The sequence below is a fragment of the Brachycentrus maculatus genome, unplaced genomic scaffold (genome assembly GCF_059751285.1).
Source record: "Brachycentrus maculatus isolate JH-2025_06_01 unplaced genomic scaffold, ASM5975128v1 h1tg000269l, whole genome shotgun sequence".
Taxonomy (NCBI): Eukaryota; Metazoa; Arthropoda; class Insecta; order Trichoptera; family Brachycentridae; genus Brachycentrus; species Brachycentrus maculatus.
This window is the reverse complement of record NW_028281020.1, coordinates 1,074,455-1,089,434: the sequence shown is the minus strand read 5'-3', so window position 1 is coordinate 1,089,434 and position 14,980 is coordinate 1,074,455. Positions and strand designations below refer to the sequence as shown.

Here is a 14,980-nt window from a genome sequence, read left to right as displayed (position 1 = left end):
CACGGTTATTGTGTAAAAGAGAAAAAAATATGTTACATAAATCAATAAGATCAAATTCACCATACGAGTTTTTATACAAATTAAAAGTATTTATTTTAATTTCTTTACATTAAAAATGTTTTAGTATGAAAATCCACAAAAATTGTTACATTTTCAATCGTTTTGTAGAAAATGATATTTTATTTTATTCAGATAATGGACCTGTGGTGGAGTTGTGGACTAGAGTCCATTTCCGATTTTTTGTACTAGTTTTTTAAACAGTGTGCTGGTTTAATTGTTGTAAATAAAAAATAATTTATCAGCATTCATGTACAAATTTTATTGAGAAAAACATGTCATTATATATTTTTGATGTACAGGATTTTTTTAAAATCAGTAATTGATTCACGTCGTCAAACATCAACGATATATATATATATATATATATATATATATATATATATATATATATATATATATATATATATATATATATATATATATATGAGTTGGTACGCATGGTGGCTAAAAGAATTAGGTTGGTGTTATTTCTTCAAAACAATATAGTGTGATTTGCATTCTACAACATTGTTATATTACCATACCACAAAGTAAATAGTGCTCATAAAATAAAAAGTTTTACATTAGCTTATCTTGACTACCTTACCACATTACTTTATCTTTTGTTTCAAATTTACGTTTTTTGTCGTACTGACTACAAATCTACCGGGAGAGTTACTATTGTAAGTCGAAATATTGAGTCAGAGACTGAGAAGACAAATCTGTGGTTGCTTTAAGTGATTTGATAATATTGCCGTTTACATATATATGGGTTAAAATTATAAATAGAACTTGTTTTTTACCACTTAAATGTTTTATTATTAACCCTAGTTTTGGAAGCTTTTGATGGACAGATGCTTCTGTCTACGGGTTTGAATATAAATCTTTGAACTTTATAAAATAAAATAAAACTTTGTTTTCACCACTTTTTATTGGTACACTTTTGTCAACCAGTTTCGACAAGAACCTTGTCGTCATCAGGGTTTTTGTGCTAATTCTAAAACATTAAAATGTGCCACAAGGTATCTGCGAAAAAGATTCAAGGAAATAAATCGTTGAGTTTTACATTCAAAACCTCTTACATGGAAGCATCTCGGCTGTCCAAATTTAAAACACAGTAAGGGACATTTTTTTTGTAGTACGTTTTTTTGCATTTTTGGACAAAATAGATTTTACTTAGTCCAAAAATGCAAAAAAACGTACTACAAAAAAATGTCCCTTACTGTGTTTCAAATTTGGACAGCCGATCTGTAGCTTGTAGTAATACACAAGTGGTAAAAAAAAAGTGTTTTGCTTATAATTTTATCATGTCTTACCACAGAGTGAATACCTAAACAATAAATATATGGCTTCATACCGTATGCATAAGGGTAAATCAAACTTTCAAGTGATGAATTCAATAAACTATTCTTTAAATACAGAGACTTTAGTACAGATAATACAGAGACTTAAATACAGAGATTTTAGTAAATATAGAGACTTTAGCGTACCTACATATTTTGTTGACGGATCATTAGAACAGTTGACACTAGGAATGTGCGCTGCCCTGAGTTAACATAAATCTTTCCACGCAAAGTGAAATAGGCATCATTAGCCATGGGCAAGTTTGTGGTCTCACTTTCGGCCGTGACCTCACTACGCCGACACGGGCCTCGCTTCGGCAGAAAAACAGACGGGCAGAACCACAGGCGAAGAGATCACTCACTCTTGTTCATAGTACGTTACTAAATTCACTCCCGGATATCTACGTCTTGCGGCCCCGAGAAGATCCAGTGTTTTTTGCTCACATTCTTATTTACTTGCTCACTCTCTTCGTTTTAAAAAATGACTAGACTGACACCTGAAGCGAAGACTGATCACCTTACCTAACCTTGTTGTAATTATCCTAGGTACTTTTTAGTATTAAATATGATTTTTAATTCATTCGTTGTTATTTTTTAATCCATTACAATTTTTAATTGAGTTACAATTATTAATCAATCTCATGCATTCCGTATCATTTTCAAACACGTGGTTTACGGTGGAATGCATCGAAACACGTGTCACAGTAGATTTTATGAAATTGTGATATTTACTAAATAAAAAATGAATTAAAAATGGTTAGATTTTAGCACGTGACTGCCGAATCCAAAAAGAGTTATAATTTACTCTAGAAATTTGAGATTTCGGGATAGTTTGAAATAGGCCGATATTTTAGTATGTCATGTATGATTAGAGTCTGTTTTGAATTATATTTTTAGGGATTATTAGAAAAATATTAGATTCATTACGAGGGCTGTAAAGAATGTGGCTAATTTAGGCATGAGAAGCGATGTTGAAATCGGGTCCAAAAAATATTATATTTGGGATACTTTTTTACTGTCTTCCTCGTAAGTGATTTTTTTCTGCTTCTGATTTAATTCGTTAACAAATTTTCTAGTTTTTTATAATTTTTTTCTCTCAAAAAAAGTGGGATATAAGGAAAAGAAAAGCTTCATTGTTTTTTTTTAGTATTATATTGCATACATACAATCGTATTGTACTCGTACAATACTTATGAAATTATAGTAACACATTACGAAAAATAACATTTTTGAGAATGAGAATCAATATTTTCACTTTCAAAAGTATTAATTAATTTTACTTAATCACACGAAAATTTTAATATTCATCTTAAACGGTATCCTCTGAAGAACTTTGGCAGCGTATAAAATGTTATATTTTGTCCTACGAGTAACTTTGCTGCCATAATTCTTAATGTTTTTATTTACATTTAAAAAAATATATAGAATATTTAATTTGTTAACAAAATTAATTTTTTGTTTATTGTAGTTGTTTTATTGAGTACCTATAGGTAATATTTATAAAATTAGAGATTTGCTCGCAATTATTCTCGAAAATAAACCGCAAAATAATAATTCTGATTCGATCGAATAAGGATATTGGAGCGGACATAGATTGATGGATTCTGCTCTTAAAAAAACGAACGGACATCATTTGACAGCGTCCGCGCCTGCCAATGCCATCTTTTGGTCACTTTTTTTGCGGGAAATATCCGTAAGTCATTTGATGAAATGATACCATAGACGAAAGTTTTTTATTTCAGTAAGTTTTGTGATAAATGCTACTGATTTGGTTCAAGCGGCAACGATTCTAACGGTTCATGGAGAGTTATATTTTTTGTCAAATGATCATTTTTTCTCATTCGCATAAGTAGGCTCGTGCATTGAAGAAATCGTTAATTTTATAGAAAAATATATTTTTTGCTTTTTGTTCATCATTTTTGGATTAACTAAAATATAATGAGAAAATATATGTTTTTAGGTTTTTTTTTTTAAATATTGATATATGTTATTATTTATTACTCATAATTAATAGTCATTCCTATTATTTATGTTTTATTACCATCATCCCAATATAATGGTACTTAAGGCACTGCATTAAATCAATTGAGTATTTGCTAGAAAAATAATCCCATTAAGAGAAAATTTGCGCTACTGGTCCAGGAAAAAAAAATTAGGGTAGGAAAAACAACGCTCATTTATTTAAGCATACTAGGAAAATGGTTAATTTACTTATAAGGATTTCAAAATATTTCCCAAGTGGCAGTATTCCCATTCGGGTCATGCTACGTCTTTTTCGGCCTTCCTCGGTTTCTATTTCAAGCCACACGGTATTTTCAAACACGGTCTTCTTCAGTATACCTGAAAATAGAAATACGAACATTAATGTATTAATTTTGTACTGACTTCTTGGTGGAATTGCATTTTGTAGAATAAAAAAAAAACAATTTAGCTTTTTTCACAAAATTTATGTGGAAAAAATATATGTAGTTTTTATCTTATTCTATAAAATGCATTTCTACCAAAAAAATGTCAGTACATAACTTATAAATGCATATATCAGAAAAATAAAATTACACACTTTGATTTTGAGTAGAAAAATAAATGTTAAAAAGTAAATATGTACATAGACTAACGACAAAAAGATAAAAATTCATTGTCTGAGGTAGTCTTAAAAACCTTAATCATTTTATACCTTATTCTACGCGAAGCATTAATATATAAATTGGAATTCAAACATCAATGTTGAAAAATAGCAACGGAAAGCAAAAAAAAAATGTTCATCCGAACATTGGCTATAAATACGCTAACGGAATATAAATCGGAAATAAATTGCTGAAATATAGAATTCCGTCTGTTCCATTTTGGCGGGAACCATAGAAAATAGGAAATTATAAAAGAAACAAGATGGCGGCCGTTTTTGTACGTTCGTTCAGAAGGTTTTTCCTTTCAATAATGGACTTTAGTCTATGGCCACAATGAGTGTACCTTGTTGTTAGAATTGATTTCACGCCTTGAATTGCTTCCACTCAACCAAGACGGCAAAAATGATAAAATTCGACAGGTGTTTCAAACAATTTGATAAAAAGTCTGAAACTCTTACCACCAACATGTTTTTGTCTAATACTTTATTCGTTTAGCATTTTTTACTCGAAATGAATGCTTTATTTTTGCACTATGTAATGCAAAATAGCTTGTAAGTGTTGATTTTTATCAAGTTCATTTGTGTTCTTGTTTTGACTATTTAAACATAAGTTAAGTAAGAGTTTTTTATTCATCAGAATAAAAAACTCTTAGTTAACTAACATTTACAACATAAACATTTACAACATTGACAACATGACTAAAAATTGTGAAAAAAAATACTTGCCAAGATACAAAGATATCTATAAATATCGTTTTAGTGTAATAGGTACTATGGTTTCTAGTTGAACACCAATTTAATTTAACAGAAGGGAAGCAAGATGAAAGCGGATTACTTTTAACACAAATTTATTCAGTTCTATAAAATTACAATCAAGAAATATTTAAGAATAATCGCGTGATTCTAATATGAGAACAGTTAAAATACGTGTCGATCGGAGGACGGGCGGTGACGAAATGTAACGGGCCAGTTTTCGCTCGTTGCGGGCTCAGTAGGGTGTTCGGTTATTCATTCGATTCGAGTTGCCATAGATGTGTGGGTTGCCACAGTACTTATAATTGAAAAAAGATAAATATCCATTTCTTGATTTTATCGGTAACTATAAAGTGAACTTATTGTTTACACATATCGACGGCTGGTTTCGAAATATCTAATATAAAGGCATAATGTTAAATTCACTGACAAGTTACTTAATGATGTCCATAATATCCAAGAGAGACAGAAATGGCTGGAGTTACAAAACTATATATACGTGGGTAAGTCAAGTTAATTTGAGGATTTCAAAAAGGTTAATTTGTGTAAAGGGGATAAATATTAAACTTACTGATATGATAACTACTGATAACGATAAAGCTTATAAGAGACAGATCTGATTGAAGTTAAAAATTCTGTTATGTAACTTATTCAAGTGTAACATTTAACTATTTAGGAACATTACTATTCTGACGAAACGGATCAAAAACCGGTGTCAAAATGACAAAGTCGTAAGAAATAAAAGTAAAGAGGTAAAGTTTAGTGAATTAATCAAAAAGATAATTAAAATGGGCATTGCAATTTAACTGTACTGCATAGATAGCACTTTTATATAACCATCCCCTGGAAAAAAAAAATATATAAGTAATTGTATTATGAAAAAAAACTTTTTCTCCTAACATATGTTATGTCCGCCTCCATAGTGTAATGGTTAGCATCTTGAGCTACCTTGCTGGAGGTCCCGGGTTCGATGCCCAGGTGGGTGGTGAAAAAAAATAGTGATTTTACACTATAATACTTATTTAATATTACCCAGGACCATGAAGCGTAGCAGTAACCTTGCTTTCATGTAAGTGACGATCAAGATAACTCTGCGTTAAAACGATTCAGTGCCTTATGCACCATTGGATGCGGATAAAGGTTAAAATATCCATCCAAAAGAGAGAACATATAACATGCTCTGCATATGCAAACAAAATTCCAAGAAGCATGAAAATGTAAAAAACGCATTAAAAAATATACAAATACCTATTTAGTTACATGGAAAATGTTTTCTCTGTTGGTAATTCTCCTATATGTGGTTTACCGAGCCTGTTTCCACCCTTAGCGTGACAGCCGCACCCCCTCGGTAGCTGGCGGTCACTGCATCAGATCGAATAAGGGATGAAGTCTGGACCGCGAATAGTTAGAATTGTTCAGCATCCCCCGCCTGCGACATATTGGATTATTACGCATTTCCGTATCCCGGAACCGTTTCCATGTCCTACTTTCAGTATTTTACTCTGTATATTCAAATTTGTTAAATTAATAAGATATGTATAAAATGGTTTTATGTTTATGATATGTTCATTGATATTCAATCCATATTCTGATTGCTAGATTTACAATTTGTATTGACATTCCTTGGTGGAACTGAATTTTATAAAATTAAATAACAATTATACTGTTTTTTCCACAAAATTTTTATTTGACCAGCGACTGGGTTTCCGAAACCTACGTAGCTGTTTTTAAACAACGTAGTTTTTTTTTTTATTCTATTCTTATAACATTTACATACATTTAAATTTTTGTAATATTTCCGTTCAAAAACATCGTTAGATACAGGAATTCGAAAGATATGTTACATTTACCTGCGATTTACTTATCTGCATGTATATCGGGTTTAGGATTTATCTACGAGAATCTGAATAATCATCAGGTAAAATAGAAGCACGCAGATATAAACATTGATAAAAAACAAATATCATTAATTGATTTGACTGTCAGATTTTAGTAAAATCCATCCATTTTTAATTTAAGCTTTACTTATTAATACCCGTATTTCTTAACATCTATTGAAACACGTGTTTCGATGTATTCCATATTCACGGTGTTAATGATATAGAATGCATCGAAACACGTGTCACATCGAAACACGTGTCACAAGGAAAAACTGTTTTTTTAGTAAGTTAAACTTAAATAGTTTTAATCGAAAACTAAAATTGATGGCAATCATCTAAAAAAAAAAATTATGAATTGATTTAAGCAAGGAAAGCAAAAAAAGTAGGGTCAGGTAAGAGATTAGGGAGGAGAGGTAAAATAATCCAAGAAACAATGGTATGAAGAGCACTTAGGGTTCCAATTTAAGGGTTATAATGATTTGCAGATAGAAAATTGATAAAAATGGGATTTCTTTTATTGTGTATAATAACAGACATTGTTATTTTATTTTCGCGATGCTTTTAGTGAAAAAGACTTCTGGACCTCATAATGCTTTTAAAAAGCACATTAGAGTCGTACGAAAGTAGTTTTTTCATTTCTCTCCAAATGATTTCACCTTTCTCCCGAGTATCACGTTCCTTGGCGACAAAATCTCTCCCTATCATCTTATGGAGGGCTTTTCATCCCAAACGTGTCCAGACTTTTTATGTCTCACAATGAAGTTATTTTTCCGTAACACCATTTACGACCTTTTCTTCCCTTGTACTCGTGTGATGGGAGGATTAAGATTTCGCAAACGATAGATCAATAATTGTAAATTGTAAAAATCAACTTATTTTTATTTCCAGGTCGTGAACGTGCACATTCGGCCTTACCTTTCGGAAAAACAAGATACTTCAGGTGAGAATTTTATTTTTATAAGGTTAAAAGTAGATAAAGTCGGGAATATGGTATTTACACACGGTAACTTGGGGGTCCTATCTCCAGTTTAATATACATAATGGGTAAATAAATTGTCCATATCCAAAGCGCGGTTAACGCACTAGACTACCATGCAGGATACCATTTAATATCACTCTGGACTGGTACTTGAAATGCTAGGCTGAACACCTTTCCTTCGTGTATTTAACGATCAAGATAACACTACTTCTATATGATTTAGTGCCCTACGGATCGGGTACAGATAATGGCTAACTTCTAAAAGTAACGAAAAGGTTATAAAATGAAAGAAATTAAGGGCAACCCTTCAAGGAGGCATTTTTATTTGTTGTACTGTAAACAAGCGATTTTTTTTAAAGAATTGAAAGTATTGCAGGAAAACAGAGCTACAAATATCACTTATTAACATGCCCTTCAATGTTTTGAGCAATAAATAATCGTAATATAAGGAAACATTTTGAAAAATTACCATATCGTCGAATTAATGCAAAAAAGAGACCAACACTGCCTCAAAGTAAAATAATATTATTTAGAAACAAATTATGTATTCAGTTGTGTGGTTGTCAATCATGGATTTTGTAGATTCATGTAGATTTTCATTTTCTTCTTTGGCTTTATTTAGATATCAAAATTTAAATGGTAGTTAAACAATCAAAATTCATTTCACATTTCGTAAATGTCCGCCTCTGTTGTGACGTGGTTAGCGTGTTTGTCTACCCTGCTGAAGGTCCCGTGTTGAAGTCCTAGGGAAGTCAATATGAATTTAAAAAAGGTTAACTCATATTTATTCAATATCACACTGGACAAATGCACAAAACTTTTCATATTTTACCTCAATGCAAACAAGGATTAAGATAACACAGCATCGACGCGTCAATTAGGGGCACTGCATCCCGTCGCGACGGGATGCAGTGCCCCATGCACCATTGTGTGCGGATAAGGGTTGAATTAATGATGATAAATTCAATAAAAATGGATACTAAAGTCTTCTGTGAACAAACTTCCATATGAATTATTAATTAATATAAGACACGTTTTGTGACCATTAATTATAAAAGACTGCACGTTTTTACCTTCAAAATGAAAGTAGACATGAGATGCTAATGGGTACAGGTACGTAGAAAATCATTTTGGTATATGTAGCCAATATATAAACAATTAATAATAATTAGATACATTCCTAACTGACTGTTTAATCACGATTTTTTTATTGAGGGCATTAGAATATGTATTTGGGTTATTAATTAAGCATAGAATTAATGCTATAAAATATAAAAGAGAACAATTTTATTAATATTACTTATTAATAAATGTATTAATTGAAAAATATATAAAAATAAAAATAACAAAGCCATAAACTGCAACGCTCATAAAAGTTTAAATACAGATAAAAATACTTCAATAATAAATTTGTATTGTATATTGACCTGCATATTTCATATTTGTTAACTCTCCCTTGAATAAATATATTAAGAAACTTGAAATTTTTAGCTTTAAAATATTGAAAGGTTTTGTAAAAACATGGTTGTCATTATGAAAATCATGGATGTTATTGGCAGCGAAACAAATAAATAAAAACAAAAACGAATGATTGGGAGTTTCTCACAGAACTGAATAATTGAAAAAACACTTTATTACTTGAAAATTACTATATTTAATATTTGATTAAAAACAACGCATATTTATAAAATTCTATACTTAATTCATCACAATAATTATGGTATTTCATAATCGATAGCAAAACACGTTTTGTTTTGATAGTAATACGTTTTAATTAATAACGTGAAGATTTTAATAAAGTCGTGCAGCACAGCTATACATGACTTACAATTAGTATTACAAATGAGGGACTCATACTATGCAAAATTATCACGAATCATACAATATTTTCCTTAGTAAATTGTGAGTCATTATGTTACGAAATAAAAGGTTTTGTCTATTTTGTTTAATAACTAAAAATTAAATACTATTGTTTAATGTCTTTTGTTTTGTATCTTTTAATCAAAATCTACGACATTAAAACATTAATTTGTCCGCATCCTATGGTGAATAGGGCACTGCATTAAATTGATGTTATTTTAATTAAATCGTCTATTATATTAACGCAAGGTGATCAGTCGAGTATTACATGGTACCATAAACTAAGCAAGGATACAAAATGCGATCCCTCTTCTAGTGGAACGGAAGGCCTGTTGACAGTCTGGCTTCTCCTGGGGAGTTTTATGTGGTTTTCTTCCAACAATGAGCAAATGCTGAGCAGTTCCTGATTGGTCAAACTATTTTATCCTTCCTGCTCCCAACACAAATAAAAAAAATTTAGCCATAAGAAACACAATTACACATGATGATCTATAAACCTTGTACATTATAAGCAAGGTAAATAAAAAATACTACTCCCATCTTAAAAAAAAGTCCAGTGGGTACCTACTTTAGTTACTAACTTGTCCAGGGTAATAGTTAATAAATACTCGAGTGAAATAACACGTATATCTATTTAAACCTCCCTGGGAATCAAATCTTGGAAGTTCAGCGTGGTAGCCGAATGTGCTAACCACTCCACATGGAGACGGAATATTATTTCTTAGTTTTCTTAAAACCGAATCCCACAAATCCCTTACAAATCTCTCCCCTATTCGTACATCATAGTACTTATAGCTCGGCAATTGATTTATGTTAGCGTTACCTTGCTCGCGTATTGTAAAAAAAACAGAACGGGTGATCCATGTACCGGTATATACCTGGATATTTTAGATTCGAAATTAAGTGATCTTTTCTACAGAAGATATTAAAAATTTGTGATTTTATAATCAGCTGTTTTCACCATTGATTATTTTCTTCTTTTTCTTCTCATGCCACTCCTATCGTCGTTTGGTGACCATCTCCTTAAACTCCACATAATCCTAGGCCAGCCTGATAAGGGTTTGCTGCCTCCGGTATTATTACAAACCACTGTCGAAGATTTTTTAGCCATGATGTTCTTCTACGCCACAAGCCCCGTCTGCCCTCCATCTTTCCGTATACTAAAAGCTGTAGAAAGACATATTTCTTTCCTCGGAATACATCGATAAAATATGTGGCTTTTTGTCTTTTGACAGTAGTTAGCAGTTCTCAATCTTTAAACATTATTTTAAGGACTCTTTCAATGGACCGTTTGAGGTATATTAATTGATTAATTAAGGCATTTTTTCATAAACCGTCTTTACTAAAAGAGATACAATAAAAATTACTCAAAAATTCCAAATGTCTAACTGAAAAGAAAATATGATCGAGTATTGAAACAAAAAGATTTTTCAATTATTGAGAATGGAAAATCAGTTCTGCGGTGCCGTTTCTGGAAACCTTAAATGAAACGCAGACATCAAACTTTTAGGATAATATTATAAGTCGAAAAGCACTCAGGACTTTTCAGAGACTCAACTTTTATTAAACGCAAAATTTTACCCTCATAGAACAACGAATAAAAGCATTTTTGGATGAAATCTTTTGGAAAACAGTCATGAATAAGAACGTTTTATTCTTAAATGAAAAAAGATATCATTCAAGTCCTTAAATTAGAAATTCAACAAAGAAAAAATATGTCACTTAAATTTTTTAAATAAATGAATAAATTTATGTCTTATATTTTGACATTTTAACCGAGATGAAGAAGAAACTGAAAGTCTAAATGTTTAAGGTCATATGACCTGTTATAGGCCGGTAAAGTGATCACTTAACACATGGTTAACATACAACATTCTACACATGATTGACAACCACAAAAGTCAAATTTTTAGAACTCTTACATAAACCTCATGATACTACTTATGTTCACTGGAGCCATCTATGATTGGTTAGAGAAAGCTTGTATTTAACAGTAAGATACTAACCGGAATATTTTATCTACTGAAAGACGCTTGAAAACATAATGTGCAATTTTTATGCAGCTTATAATTTGATCGGATTATTTTATTCACAACATTTTTCATCATGAATCTGGACTCACCAAAAATGTTACATATATAAAAGCCTCTTTTGAAAGATACTAATGGGTTAATATTATTTATGAGTAAATTATGGTAGCAGATTTACATATTTAAATGAATTTAAATTAGACATGCAAACCATGTATTTTAAAATCTTCAATTCGCAATGATTCGCTTCATCTACTCCAAATGTAATGAGGTAGAATTTTTTACGTTATTGTAAATAAAGTTTAAACGAAACAGAACGGTTTATTCTGATAAATTGTTTCCCGAGGATATTTTAAAGCTAACAACTTAGTAAACAAAGTTATAAAAATACATTTTTAACATGTTTACTTAAGCTATAATAATATATCGCCCACTCCTTTCAAGAACGTCATAAATCAAAAATTGATTTTCAGGAGAACGTTTTTAAAGTTTAAAAATATAATACAATGTATTAAAAATAAATATCAAGCCACTTATTGAACTTTCTACTGTGCAACAGATCTTTTTAGGTAAAACCTGAAGGTTTTTTCTCCATTTGAAAAATATTTAGTATATTTAAAAAAAATGAAACAATACCTTTTCTTCAAAATACAAAAACAACACTTTCTGCCCTGTAGCGGGTAAATATTGAGTTAAAAATATGCCGCTTTTGCTGGGATATAGTACATTTTCTGGGCATTCCGAAAGTATGCACAACTTATAATTGTCGATTTTTGATATATGACGTTCTTGAAAGGAGTGAGCGATATGTATTTTTTCAAAGATTTAATGAAACGAACAGTCTCACCAACACGTGTAAGAGGTTATTGAAACAGATGGTGGCTCTATGGTAGTGATTCTGACTTTGTTACTAAGGTCCGTAGGTTTGATTCCTTACTCTTCCACAACATGATTATTATGTTACAAAAAAAATGGTTGACAAATTTAGTTGAAAAAAAAAACATTTTAGAAATAAAACGAAAGAAAATTAATTTTAAAATATAATATTCGATGGTGAAAATACTGTGGAATCTGCGAAATCGAAAAAAAAATTAGATTGGCAGATTATGAAACAATTAAAAAAAAAATCTTGGCCTTTCTAAAATGATAAAGTATTAATATTTTAAAAACCGAAAGTGAAAAAGTTTGTATTGTAGGGAGCGAACAATACCTAGCCACGCATTTCACCCTATCCGGTCTACGGATTGATTATTTCCTGTTCTTTTTCCGGCCGAAATGTATTTATGTAGTCTACAGAAAAAAGGAAAACACATACTCCTAACAACAAAGGTCTACGGAGGTTCTTGAAAACGATGTATATTTAGATTTTTTAAATATATCTTGTAATGTGGGTTATTGTAAATAGATTTTTAGCATTGACGTAAACGTATTACGGATATTTATATATATTATTTATTGAACTAACGGTACATTTTATAACAAAAGTACCTTTACAGTAGTTCAAACCATACATTCAAATGTTTTCTTTTTATCTTATTCAAGCATAGATCCCTCTCATAATCTAGACCGCAGAAATGATTACTCGTACTGTACGTTATTTATTATTCATATATGACATTGATATCATCGCAGTTTTCTTTTCTGATCACATTTTTTTATTAACCATATACGAAATGACAAATGATATAAAAGTAAATAGAAATTAAAATTAAAAATAAATAACTACGATTATTTTTTGCAAAGCACCCAAAGTTGGGTAATATATCGATAATAATTATAACTAATAAAGGTAAAGTTCAGACTTTGATGGAGTTTTTTTTTGCAATATAAGAGGTAAAATTGTAGTTTAACCTTACTATATGTTGAACAAAATAGCAACAGACTCAAAACTTTACATCGCTTATGGTGAGCAGCGTATTTCTTGGCGGATGCTAAAATATTTTATTCCCAAAAGAATATGAAATTAAACATATTTAAAATGTGAACTTTATTTTTACTGTCGTTTCTGTTTAATAGGACTGAGCCATAATGACACGAGACCAGGTATAGCTAGCAGGACATATTTTAAAAACGTAAATTCGAAACATGTTTTGTTTTACACATCCATTATTTTCACAATACTCGATTTATTGAGTAATAATTTTAGCACATTAATTTCCGAAATATGTTATATGATGTTGTGATTTTACAAAAATGAGTTCATTGACAAGAATAGCTCGTATTCAGTGTCATATTTTATTCCAGAACATCATCGGATAATTTATTATTGTCAGGCACGGATGCACTCCCAGCAATGCAGATCACATCCGAAATAACAATGAGATAACTCACTCCGTCCCATTAATGGCGTCGATGGCAAAAAGTTGAAATGCAAACGAAGGGCTCGTCTGCGATACATCAGTGACGTTATTCTGCAATTTTAAATAAATTTAATAAAAATATTTATAATATAAACTAGTTGGACCCGATCACGTGTTGCTGTGGCTCAATCTTTGTTAATTTTAAATAAAGAAAATATTGAGCACCAATTTAATATGTATTATATCACAATTCATGTGAATGCCCGAATGTAATTTTTTTTAAATCAGACCTTTTTATAAAGAAATACTTTGTGTACTGTAAGAATAAGTAAAAAAGTGTAATTAATAGAAATTTAATATAAACTTAATGAAGGAATAAATTTTTTTTATTCAAAATGGTGCCATGAAGAGCGTTACCATTTCCTTTCCCACGTGGCGGTTATGTACTTTACCTTAATTGCATTCGCTAATGTCGTATGTATCCCATCAAAAAAATCCAATCTTAGAACCAAGAATGTGTGGCGCTAAAATGATTACCTTGTCTTCATATGTAAACGATCAACTGAACATTATGTCCATTTGATGCGGCGCTCTATAAATTACTTAATGCGGGTAGAAAATAAAGCTTTAACTTCATATTTATAACCAAGAAATGTTTTTATGGTGTTTATAAATATGACTTATTATTAAAGGTTTAAATTGAAAATGATTTTTTGAATGAATAATTCTAATGATTTTTAAAAATATGTACCATTTTTAATATTGTTGAACTGATCTTGTACGTTTTTTTAAAAAATGTTATGTATTATAATTTTTTTGTAATTTCATTTATTACAACTTTTTATGGCACCTATTACACGTTTTTTTTATAATTGACGATTGCTTCTTCCACCATTATACTATAATCAATAATTTGGTACCGATCAAAACATCCTACTAAAGATGAATTCACGTTCACAAGATGTCAGATTATTTTTTGTCTCGAATTTCGTAAAGGATGATTTATTTGATCGAAATAAAAGATAGAGATAAGCACAAAATACTACAAAGTAACGAACTGTATCTCGTGAACAGGAATACTTTGGGTTATATCAACTTCAAAGACTTGTATAAATTCAATATATCTTTCTAGTAGCCATAGAAACTCGTGTCCTCTCATCTCGATAAGTTTGA

At 30.5% G+C, this 14,980-nt stretch overlaps 1 protein-coding gene across 1 annotated transcript in view; it reads left to right on the top strand.

Moving 5' to 3' along the window:
- IRSp53 (Insulin receptor substrate 53 kDa) overlaps positions 1-14,980 on the top strand; it is a 353,967-nt gene that overhangs the window by 54,367 nt on the left and 284,620 nt on the right. The window contains exon 2 of the mRNA XM_088266488.1: positions 7,527-7,578. The gene's annotated coding sequence lies outside the window, so the exon portion shown is untranslated. The remainder of the gene's footprint in view (positions 1-7,526; positions 7,579-14,980) is intronic.